The 13,067-nt window shown below is 38.5% G+C and overlaps 1 long non-coding RNA gene across 2 annotated transcripts in view; it reads right to left on the bottom strand.

Moving 5' to 3' along the window:
- The window catches only part of LOC131348224 (uncharacterized), a 91,347-nt gene that overhangs the window by 41,568 nt on the left and 36,712 nt on the right, over positions 1-13,067 (bottom strand). For both annotated transcript variants that reach the window (XR_009203901.1, XR_009203902.1), the window contains exon 2: positions 7,832-7,887. This is a non-coding gene — a long non-coding RNA (uncharacterized LOC131348224). The remainder of the gene's footprint in view (positions 1-7,831; positions 7,888-13,067) is intronic.

The following is a 13,067-nucleotide window of genomic DNA, read 5'->3' as shown; positions in this document are numbered from 1 at the left end:
AATGCGCTGGAATGTTCAGTATGTGCCTTCCCTCACTGATGGAGAAACAATAATAAAGCACTATTTCAAAACCCAGATCCAGATGGAAAGAAATTCTTAAACATCACAAAACCCACACACACACACACACACACACACAACACACACAAACACACACACATGTATTGATACATTGTGGAGGACACTTGTCAGAAATGTACTTTGTGGAGACCTTCCTTTCAAAAGGTTCTGTTTACACACACATGCAACACACACACACAGTGTGCTATACATTACTTAGACTTTATGTACACATATGCAAAGGTAATGTAAAAAGGGTCCCTGTCACTATGTCAGGCTCTGTGTGTGTGTGTGTGTGTTGTAAACAGAACCTTTCGAAAGGAAGGTCCCCTGACAGGTGTCCCCACAATGTCTAAAAACGTGTGTGTGTGTGTGTTGTAAACAGAACCTTTTGAAAGGAAGGTCCCCACAAAGTACATTTCTGACAAGTGTCCCTACAATGTCTAAAAATGTGTGTGTGTGTGTGTGTGTGTGTGTATGTGTGTGTGTGTGTGTGTGCATGTTGTAAACAGAACCTTTCAAAAGGAAGGTCCCCACAAAGTACATTTCTGACAGGTGTCCCTACAATGTCTAAAAACATGTGTGTCTGTGTGTGTGTTGTAAACAGAACCTTTTGATAGGTAGGTCTCCACAAAGTACATTTCTGACAGGTGTCCCTACAATGTCTAAAAACATGTGTGTCTGTGTGTGTGTGTGTGTGTTGTAAACAGAACCTTTTGATAGGAAGGTCTCCACAAAGTACATTTCTGACAGGTGTCCCCCACAATGTATAAAAACGTGTGTGTGTGTGTGTGTGTGTGTGTGTATGTGTGTGTATGTGTGTGTGTGCGTGTGTCTGCAGTTTAAGAGAAATCAGCTTTACTCATGAAGCCCATCCCACACAATGTCCTCAAAAGTTCAACACATCACATGTTCCTACCTCTGTGGGGACATTTGCTACCAACCAGGAAATAAAAACAGAATCATTTCTGTGGCGTTTAACTCAGTGCAGACAGACATAATGAGGGTTGTGTTTTGATGAACGTGAGTCAGACGTCTCAAAGAGTTGACGTGGACTTACAAAAACTATTGGTTTGGTTAAAATATCTTCAACTAGACAAATCAAATCACTACAAACAAGCTGGAAATGATTTCAGTATGAATTCACTTTTAAACCTTCTTCGTGGCAGAATATTAAGATAAACTGAACACTTAGCTAATTCACCCAGGCTCAAAGTGCAGCTGCTGCTAAAACTGACTAACGTGGCATTCAGGAAATGGAAAATGGGTAAAGTGGTAGTTATTACTGAGTTTAAATGGCTGAGGTCCTGTTTTCAGTGTCCTGTTCACTTTTAAAGTTTACTGAAACATTCAAAACTAAAGCAGAAGCATAGCTAGGAAATATTGCTAGCTACAACCAATGTTTCCAAATGTTTATTTGTGGTTAATGATATGTTTAACCACATCATATTTCATATTAACACTTCCCTTATTTTGTATAATTACACAATAAACATCAAATTTATAGGAGAAGTCTCAAGTATCAGAGCCAGTAGAGTAGAGTAGAGTTTTCTGGACGGAGGAATCTTGAAGTTTCTGGTTTCTCAGTGTAAAGTGTGTGTGTGTGTGTGTGTGTGAAGAGTTGGAGCAGGAAATAAGTGCGTGAACTCAGCATGACGTTTTTTAAGGAAAATCTATTAATCATAATCGTAGTTTGTAGCATTTGGTCAAAACACAGGATAACCCGTTATCAGAAACACAGGAGACAGGCAGGGGTCATTACCAGGAAGTCAGACTATAGAAAATGGCAAAACGGAAAACAGGAAAACGTGGAAGAAATAAGGCTTAGAAATGCACGTACACACAGAACGAGACTTCTCAATAAAACTGAGAAACATAAATAAACTGACTAACCAGGGATTAAACAGGTAACAGGTGGGTACAATAAGAATGACACACATATGACAAAACAAGGGGAAGAGACAGGACCAGGAAGTGAATATAAACAATGTCACAATAAGAGCAAGTGCTAAGCACACAGTATAGACAAAAGCAGAGAGGAGAGACTGTGTTATGATTGTGATAAGTTGTGCATGGGAAAAATCTGAGAAAGGCTGATGAGAGAAAGTGATGTAACTGACAACATTCCACTACTTTATTGCTAACATTTATACAGTAAGTGCTGGTAAATTACTGTGTTATAAGAGGAATAACACACTTTGAGACACGCTGTCGCTGGAAAATAATCAGGTTCTGGATAGTAGCAGTAAAAGTAGTGCTCTATTCCACCAGCAGAATGGATATTGACTTATCAGACTTAATCGACTTGTTTTATGGCTGCAAGTTTGATATAAAATGAGTCAGGACTCTCTTTCACTGTCAGACATGTGTGTTTCCCTCTGTCCGATAAACTTACACAGAACTTTAGTGGTTGAAGATTTTAGATGCTTATGAACAAGCACTTGGGAATCTCAGTTTGGTTTGATAGCATTATGTAGTTTGAAGATATAAACATTTGTGTGAATAGAAACTAACCATTTTTGTTTTTTTGGAGCTCTCCTATGAAAATATCGCCCATGGTAGGCGAGAGAAAACAGAAATACTTTTGAAAAACTATTCATTCTGTGTTTACTTCCATATGAAACATTAAGCACTGTTGTTAAGTGTGACATGACAAAGACATTAAAACAGCAAAACAGGCGCAAATTCAATTTTTGGGCTTTTAATAAAAGAGTTAATACTCTGGTAGGATATCTGGTAGGAATCACTCTGGTAGGAAAACAAGATTAATCAAAATTCCCTCAATTCTATTAACTGATGTTTCTGAGTACTAAATGTTTACGAGGAATTATTTATCAATACTTTAGTCAGAAGTCATTGGGAATTTATCTAAGCTAGTAAATCAGTGTAATAGGTTGTTTCAGGGAAGTTATTATAAGGAGAAATCTCTGCTTATGTGTTACTGGTGTACATGGGTGACAAATTTTATTTACTTTTTAATTCAAGGACATTTAATTCTTAATTCTTAAGCATGTTCGCTGCTGATTTGAGTGGCAACGCTTCCAGTATTAAGTGTCTGTCACAGGCCTTCCTGAATAATGAAGAAATGAATGAATAAGTGAATTTTTCAGCTGCTTTTCTTCAGTCACTTTCAAATGTGTCTTTTTTGGTGGACACGTTGCCACTAAAATCTGCTATTGTTCTCTTTGAGAAGAAATTATCCATAGCCGTTTTATCTGCTCATTTTGTTTCCTCAAATGTTCATACAAAAACAATGGCAAACTAACATAGGAGATAAAAATATAACCTATTGCTTATTTTGCTCTGTTGCCCTATCAACATGGATATATACACTGACCAGGCATAACATTATAACCACCTGCCTAATATTGTGTTGGTCCCCCTTTTGCTGCCCAAACAGCCCTGACCTGTCCTTTCTTTCAGGACCAGCATTAACTTCTTCATCATGGGATCACACAGGCCAGCCTTCACTCCCCACATGCATCAATGAGCCTTGGCTGTCCATGACCCTGTCGCCGGTTCACCACTGTTCCTTCCTTGGACCACTTTTTGATAGGTACTGACCACTGCAGGCCAGGAACACCCCACAGGAGCTGCAGTTTTGGAGATGCTCTGATCCAGTGGTCTAGCCATCACAATTTGTCCCTTGTCAAACTTGCTCAAATCCTTACTCTTGCCCATTTTTCCTGCTTCTAACACATCAACATTGAGGACAAAATGTTCACTTGCTGCCTAATATATCACACCCACTAACAGGTGCCATGATGAGGAGATCATCAGTGTTATTCACTTCACCTCTCACTGCTCATAATGTTATGCCTGATGCAACTTGTTACACACTATTTTGACTGTTTTTAGCATGATTGGATTGTAGTTTTGTGACTATTTGGTGCCACAAACTCTAATCACCCAGTATTACTTCTAACACAGTTGCCCAGGGTCAGAAACAGCTTTGGTAAGATTTCCTCTCAGCTCTGACTACGTGTAAGATGAATATTCTAACAGTGTAACAGCTGTCATGTTGATGGTTAGCTTTAGAGCCTTAGTCAGTACGTGAGTTAGGATTAAACCCGTTTTTTTTTTTTTGTTCTTTTCTCAGTGACGTGTCTAAAATATTGTACGTGGAAGACATACGCCACAGATGCAGCTGACAGGGATGAGGCTAGAAAAAAAAAAACCTAGCTACTGTAAATAATGTTTTGATGATGTTCAGTAGATATAAATAGCTTGCAGTCACGCGCCTGTCTCTCCAGACATCTTCATTACCATATTTTTCACAGACATCACCAGGATGACTCTATCACTGCTGTTAGGATGCGTGTATGTGTCTGTTGAGGTGTGTGTGTGGGGGGGGGGTGGTTTTGGGGTGCTGTCTCGATGTGATGACTTCTTTAAGAGTGAAGGGAAGGAAAATGTTGAGAGCAAGCGAGGTGTGTGTGTGTGTGTGGCTGCTTGTATGTGTGTGTAGAGAGGGAGCGTAGTGTGTGTGTGTGTGGTTGAGAGGGAGTAAATGAGATGGTGCTGTCTCCTTGTGATGACTCCTTCAAGAGAGAAGAAAGGGAAATGTGGTGTGTGTGTGTGTGTGTGTGTGTGTGAGAGAGAGAGAGAGAGAGAGAGAGAGAGAGAGAGAGAGAGAGAAAACGAAGGAGAGTATATGTGATGGCACTCTTGAGGGGGTCTTCAGCATGACAGATCAGATAGAGGTCAGGAAAAGAAGACGGTGACGGCATAAAAAGATGGAAAGCCAGAAAACCAGCGGCTGTGTTCCAAACACTCAAAGCTCCTCCAGAGAAGCACACTTCATCAGTCATCATCCCTAGCCAGTGATCTGAATCATATTGGATTCAGGAGAGCATGTGGAAGATCTGACAACACCTGGACTGGGAAAAGCTGAAAGTAGAGAGCAGCGCTGCAGCATGCACACTTATTGAAGATTTATAGCTTCCTTGTTAGGCTTAAGGCAGCTGTTCTGGAAGAAAGGAACAAAGGGATTTGTGGGAAATGCGGTGTGATGGGTGTGGACGAGGTTGATGAAGTAGTTTCTTGCCTCAGCAAAAATCCCTGCAATATGAGAACGTGCCCTGTGTGAGGTGTAATATATTTTGCATCACTGTGTGTGTGTGAAATGGACAAATAGTTTTCCAGATCAATAATAGTAACAGCGATCGGTATTCTGCCCAAATAACCCCAATTCACTCTCACTTCCTGTTCCTTTTCCTCTTCCTCCCCCCACCATTTCCTCGTCTATTCTTACAAGCAAGCAGCCTTTCCTTTTACACTAATTTCCTCAGCGTCGCTCACTCTCTTCTCCTCCGTGATCTCTTCATATCTATTCTCTGTCTTGTTTTACTCTATAAACTGTAACATCCACCATCTACTTTATCTCTCTCTGTCTTCCTCTTCCATTTTGTTTCTTTCATTTCTTTTTCAATTTCCTTGGGAAAACTTCCACATCTGTTAAACCTCCTGCTTTCTACACCTCTTTTCTTTTTCCTTCTATATCTTAATTCCTCCATACTTCTCTTCTCATGTCATTTCCTTCTTCTCAGGTTTTTCCGTCTTCTTACAATTTCCTCTCCTAATTTTTCCTCTTAACCCCTTATCATCTACCTCTAGATTTCTCCATGTCATCCACCCCCTCTACCTTCCTTACCTTTTTTCTGCTTTTTCCACTAATTTCCTCTAATTTCCTTCCTCTATTCTCCCTTCTGCCATTCAAATCCTCCCCATTTCCTCCCTTTTTCTGCTGTCTTTTTTCTTCTATTTTCTCTTGTACCTTGCTTCAATGCTCTGTTCTTCATCTTTTTCTTCTTCTATTCATACTTCCTCTTTTCTCTGCCTGCCTGTATTCATCCCTTTCTTGTACCTCAATTTTATCTTCTTTTTTTTCTCTCTTGCTTTTCAATTTTGGAAATGGCAATTCCTACCTCTCATTTCCTCAATTTCCCTCCACCTTTTTGTTCTCTTCTTCCTCTTCCTTTCTTTCCACTTCCTCCTCTTTTTATCCCATAAGAAGCTTTTTATTCTAGCTCCCATTTTTTTCCATGTATCTATTCCTCTGATTCTTCTCTAACTATTTCCCCTGTTTCTTTCTATATCCTGTTTGAAATCCTTCGCTCTACTTTTAATTTCCTCCATCTCTCTCTCTCTCTCTCTCTCTCTCTCTCTCTCTCTCTCTCACATTGCCCTCGCCTTGCTGCAGTGCTCTGTGATTGGTTGAAAATGCAACTCGAACCACTTTAACTCCAGCCCATTGGCTGTCATTCTGACTCAGCATGAGCGCCGAGGTGTGATGTGAACGTGCCCTGTCTCCGTCTCTTCCCAAGGGGTGTGAAGAAGACACAGTGGGCATGTCTTCCTAGGCGAGTCCCAGGATGACCGGGAGCTTATCCTGGTGCCTTAAAGATTAAGGCATATTCGATCAGGCATTTGATCGCAAGCAGCTGGATCACAGTCAGACGTGAGACTGAGAGACTGCTGAGCAAGAGTGCTGAGTCATGGTTTCTAGTTAAGACTTTCTCTCTCTCTCTCTCTAACTCTCTCTCTCTCACCTACCACATGGTGTCCCAAAAAGTTTTCAGTGAATGAGCTCAACTTCTAAATGTTAGAATAGCTGAAATGCCATTGTCAGCTTATGTAGCTATGTGACTCTTTATTCTTTCAATTTGTTTATTTATTCATTTATTTGTTGTATTTTTTAGACAACCTTTATAAGGCATCCATTTTGGTGTATGTATAGTACAGCTTTGGCAACACTTCGAACTCATTTGATATCGAGTCCACTGTTACATGTTAGCTAGAATGTCCTCAAAGCTCTCAGGTAAAGTCAGACACCAAGACACCATGCCTCAGTTGGTAATTCCCAGTTCCAAAAGTGAGTTCCAGTGAATCTTAGAACCACTAAGCTACAACTACTGAGCCCTTGAGCAAGGCCCTTTACCCCAAACTGTATAAATGAGATAAATGTAAGTCTCTCTGGATAAGAGCATCTGCCTAATTCCATAAATGCAAGTAAATATTTAGATTTTTAGCTGTTTACTTGAATATAGACAAGTGATAATCACATTTTTTAATAATTTCACGTTAGTGAAGTCAGTTACTCTTGGTGTTGCTAATAAAAAAAGGACAGATCTTAGCAGCAGCTTTACACAAATACAAAGCATGCATCCGAATACAGGGGAAAGATAAACCCTCATCTTGATCTAAAGCTTACAAGCTATTCTGCTCAATTTTATAGCACAAAAATGCAAGAACAGCTGTATATTTTAACCTCATTCCCAAAACCTTTGCATTAGTATCATATAAGCATTTTGCCTTAGTTGCCTTGTGAGAATTTTCCGACGTGAGACGACTGTGATAACGGGTTACAATGCTTCATTATTCGCACTCTGCAACAAAGTGCCCCAGAGCTCCTAAAATCCAGAGTGGGGTGTGGTCTTTGAAAAAAAAAATCCCTGCACACAATAAGATGACAAAGCAAATTCTCATCCACACACACACACAAACACACACACACACACACATATTTGCCCAGCTATATCCGGCTGAGTCATAAGTTTGAACTGCAATGAGTTGGTGGTAACCACTCCTTATTTTCACCCCTTCCTGTCCTCCTAACACACTTTTTGCTGGGTCATGTTTGAAAACACACACACACACGCACACACACACACACCCGCACACACACACACAAAAACGATGCCGATGTGCCAGTCTGCCACCTGCAGATTTGCAAGGGTACTGCTTTCCATCATAAACATAAACTACTCACCATAAAGACTGATATGGTCTGTGCTTTATGAATCCTGGGAATCCCTGTGCTGGTATCTGTAAGACACACACACACAAACACACACACACACAAATATTTAATTCTTTAATCCTCAAAACTAACAGATGATATTTGAAATGACGAAAAAAATGCATTATTTTATTTAATATTATAAATACAATTTATTTGTATTCATTTTAATACATTTATATCTTTAAAATGACTTAATTGAAATTGTAATTGTATTCTATTTGCTTTCATTTTCTATTTTTCAATAAACGGCAAATGAAATTGGCTTAAACCAATTAGTTGCTCCAGGAATTTTCTGGAGGATGTTTCACATTTTTGTGTGTTACTAGTTAACTAGTTGAATTGGAGAAGTTCTACAATTCTTCTCTACCAGTTAAGACAAATAAATTATTACTTTCCATGATAGCTGTACACGTTTGATATACGTGAATTGAAGACGGCTTTGGCTGAATGCGCGTTGTGATGATGTCACATGAGACATTTCTTCTAAAAATCTGTGTTCAATTACAATAAAATGAACTGAAAAACTTTTCCTTTTCTGTGATCGCAAAATCATGAAATCTCGGAGGGACTAAATATATATTGTAGTATACGTTTATTTACAATGACAATAACGACAAAGAATCCTTAAACAAATGTATCTTCAGTATAGCCATATAAGACGTTCAGGCGTCGATACTATTACTCCAACCCATAAATTAGCCCTGCCCACAAATCCACCCCAGCACTCCATTTTGTTTATTTGCATTTCATGATGCTTTAAGGGTCAGGTGTACATTAGGATTCAACGTGGTTCGGCTGCAAAATGTCACGTCTCCCGGTGAATCCGAAATGAACGTTCGGTTTCCTACGTCTGTAGCCTGCTGAGTGCACTTATCATGATGTGCAAACTGTGGTTAAAAACCGTGTGTTAAGTGGTGGAAATAGTGGACCACAGAACTATCCAAGAGCTCTAAATGAGAAATGAGGAACTGCAGTTGAATTATCTGAATTAATACTTAAATAGAAACTAACGATGAGTTAAGACATGTAGTAATCATGAATTAATGAAGGGCTAACCTTACCTAAGAATTTATGCGTGAATACCAACCACCTTAAGTACATTTTAGTGCATGTTTGTTGGTTAATATATGAATTGACATGTAGACTAAAACCCTAGAATAAAATCTTACAGAACAATGGGGTTTAAATCTTAATAGATAATATTTTCAGCTAGATGAATAAATGTTACTGTATTCATTTCACCCTCGTGGGTAAAGGAGCCGAGACCCGGGCTCGAGACAAGCAGAGCATGTACTAGTACTACAGTGGGATTTGAAGAGAAATGGATGGAGTGTGATTCAAAACAGGTCTGTCTTTGTATGTTCAATAATGAGGATCAGTGTGAATTATGAAAATAATCCAACACCATCCAATGATATTTATGTATGGAGCAGCATTATACAGTATAACCAATTATTTAATTCATATTCTTACTTATTCTTACTTACTCTGACTAGGAAACATGTATTAACGTGCTTAATGTGCTTACTTTTCACACATGAATTAATAAGACTCCAAGTTAAGGTTAGCTCTTCATAGGTTTATGCTTTGTACATTCCTTAATTTATTATAACTCATATGTAAGTAAGTATTATGTCAGGAATTAACGAAGGATTATTCATGCACTGTTATTATAAAGTGTCCCAGTGCTACAGGAACACCATGCAACCAGGAAACCTTGCCTTTAAAGCTCTGAGTAACCCACATGGCCCTAATTTACACCTTATTTTAGGAGGCAGACAAAATCACACACAAAACTGGCTTCTGCCCAGTACATCAACCGAAAGATATAATCAGCAACATCCCATTTTTCTGTCACATTTTGAGCAGAGATCCCATAATATATATATATATATATATATATATATATATATATATATATATATATATATATATATAAAACAGTGAAATGCATATCTTGAGTATTGGCACATATATGGTGCTAAAATTGCATGTTTAGGCTTGTACACCAGTTTCATCCACCTCACACAGTGTTTCATTCATGCCGAATGTGGTGTAATTACCGTGCAAAAACCAGGTGCAAACAGCTTGTACATCTGGCCTGTTTGTACCCCACTTAACAGAGGGGGTTGGATCATGAGAGGAAAAGAAAAGCTTATTATTATGTTCATTGCAATGGTACTTCACATCACAAAAGGATCAGAAATAATATAAGCTGCTCCTTTAAATGAATAAAAACTAATGAACTTGTTAAATGAATGAGTTACTATTGTTGGGTCACAAAAACAAATGATTTAACAATTCTTTATAAACCAGTAGTTTCTTAGTTACTTTCACATATATTTGTGTGCTATAGTTTTTTTTTTAATAGTCATAAAATATATGTGCATACAAGTACTAGTCATTTATAATACTATTTTGTAATCATAAACCCTTTCATCAGGTAAATCTACTGTTTGAGCCTTATCTGTAAACAGTTACTGACTGTGTTGCTGTGCCCAGTTTTTTGGTTATCCACTGTGTGGGTTTACAGATAGAACTCATTTATTTCATACACAAGTTGTGTTCATCAACAGTCTTTATCAGTCTTAGATTCTAATCAGAGAACCACTGCTGAGGGTTAGACCCCACTAATCACCATTCTTCCTGATAGCCAATCACTAATCACTATTGTTCCTGATAAGCAATCACTAATCACTAATGTTCATGATAGCCAATCTTATCACTATTGTTCCCGATAGCCAATGACCAATCACTATTGTTCCTTAAAACCAATCACTAATCACTATTGTCCCCGATAGCCAATCTCTAATCACAATTGTTCCCAATAGCCAATGACTTATCACTATTGTCCCCGATAGCCAATCACTAATCACTATTGTTCCCGATAGCCAATCACAAATCACTATTGTTCCTAATAGCCAATCACTAATCACTATTGTTCCTGATAGCTAATGACTAATCACTATTGTTCCCAGATAGCCAATCACTAATCACTATTGTTCCAGATAGCCAATTACTAATCACTATTGTTCCTGATAGCCAATCTCTAATCACAATTGTTCCCAATAGCCAATGACTTATCACTATTGTCCCCGATAGCCAATCACTAATCACTATTGTTCCTGATAGCCAATCTCTAATCGCTATTGTTCCTGATAGCCAATGACTAATCACTATTGTCCCCGATAGCCAATCACTAATCACTATTGTTCCAGATAGCCAATGACTTATCACTATTGTCCCCGATAGCCAATCACTAATCACTATTGTTCCTGATAGCCAATCTCTAATCACAATTGTTCCCAATAGACAATGACTTATCACTATTGTCCCCGATAGCCAATCACTAATCACTATTGTTCCTGATAGCCAATCTCTAATCACAATTGTTCCCGATAGACAATGACTTATCACTATTGTCCCCGATAGCCAATTACTAATCACTATTGTTCCAGATAGCCAATGACTTATCACTATTGTCCCCGATAGCCAATCACTAATCACTATTGTTCCCGATAGCCAATCACTAATCACTATTGTTCCTGATAGCCAATCTCTAATCACAATTGTTCCCAATAGCCAATGACTTATCACTATTGTCCCCGATAGCCAATCACTAATCACTATTGTTCCCGATAGCCAATCACAAATCACTATTGTTCCTGATAGCCAATCTCTAATCACTATTGTTCCTGATAGCCAATGACTAATCACTATTGTCCCCGACAGCCAATCACTAATCACTATTGTTCCAGATAGCCAATGACTTATCACTATTGTCCCCGATAGCCAATCACTAATCACTATTGTCCCCGATTGCCAATCACTAATCACTATTGTTCCCGATAGCCAATGACTAATCACTATTGTTCCCAGATAGCCAATCACTAATCGCTATTGTTCCAAATAGCCAATTACTAATCACTATTGTTCCTGATAGCAAATGACTAATCACTATTGTTCCAGATAGCCAATCACTAATCACTATTGTTCCAGATAGCCAATCACTAATCACTATTGTTCCCGATAGCCAATGACTTATCACTATTGTCCCTGATAGCCAATCACTAATCACTATTGTTCCCGATAGCCAATGACTTATCACTATTGTCCCCGATAGCCAATCACTAATCACTATTGTTCCCGATAGCCAATCACAAATCACTATTGTTCCTGATAGCCAATCTCTAATCACTATTGTTCCTGATAGCCAATGACTAATCACTATTGTTCCCAGATAGCCAATCACTAATCACTATTGTTCCAGATAGCCAATTAATAATCACTATTGTTCCTGATAGCCAATCTCTAATCACAATTGTTCCCGATAGCCAATGACTTATCACTATTGTCCCCGATAGCCAATCACTAATCACTATTGTTCCTGATAGCCAATGACTTATCACTATTGTCCCCGATAGCCAATCACTAATCGCTATTGTTCCAAATAGCCAATTACTAATCACTATTGTTCCTGATAGCAAATGACTAATCACTATTGTTCCAGATAGCCAATCACTAATCACTATTGTTCCAGATAGCCAATGACTTATCACTATTGTCCCCGATAGCCAATCACTAATCACTATTGTTCCCGATAGCCAATGACTTATCACTATTGTCCCTGATAGCCAATCACTAATCACTATTGTTCCCGATAGCCAATGACTTATCACTATTGTCCCCGATAGCCAATCACTAATCACTTTTGTTCCCGATAGCCAATCACAAATCACTATTGTTCCTGATAGCCAATCTCTAATCACTATTGTTCCTGATAGCCAATGACTAATCACTATTGTTCCCAGATAGCCAATCACTAATCACTATTGTTCCAGATAGCCAATTACTAATCACTATTGTTCCTGATAGCCAATGACTAATCACTATTGTTCCCAGATAGCCAATCACTAATCACTATTGTTCCAGATAGCCAATTACTAATCACTATTGTTCCTGATAGCCAATGACTAATCACTATTGTTCCCAGATAGCCAATCTCTAATCACTATTGTTCCCAATAGCCAATGACTTATCACTATTGTCCCCGCTAGCCAATCACTAATCACTATTGTTCCCGATAGCCAATCACAAATCACTATTGTTCCTGATAGCCAATCTCTAATCACTATTGTTCCTGATAGCCAATGACTAATCACTATTGTCCCCGATAGCCAATCACTAATCACTATTGTTCCAG

Source organism: Hemibagrus wyckioides, linkage group LG28 (genome assembly GCF_019097595.1).
Source record: "Hemibagrus wyckioides isolate EC202008001 linkage group LG28, SWU_Hwy_1.0, whole genome shotgun sequence".
Taxonomy (NCBI): domain Eukaryota; kingdom Metazoa; phylum Chordata; class Actinopteri; order Siluriformes; family Bagridae; genus Hemibagrus; species Hemibagrus wyckioides.
Note: the sequence above shows the minus strand (reverse complement) of the source record. Positions and strands in the feature narration are given on the sequence as shown.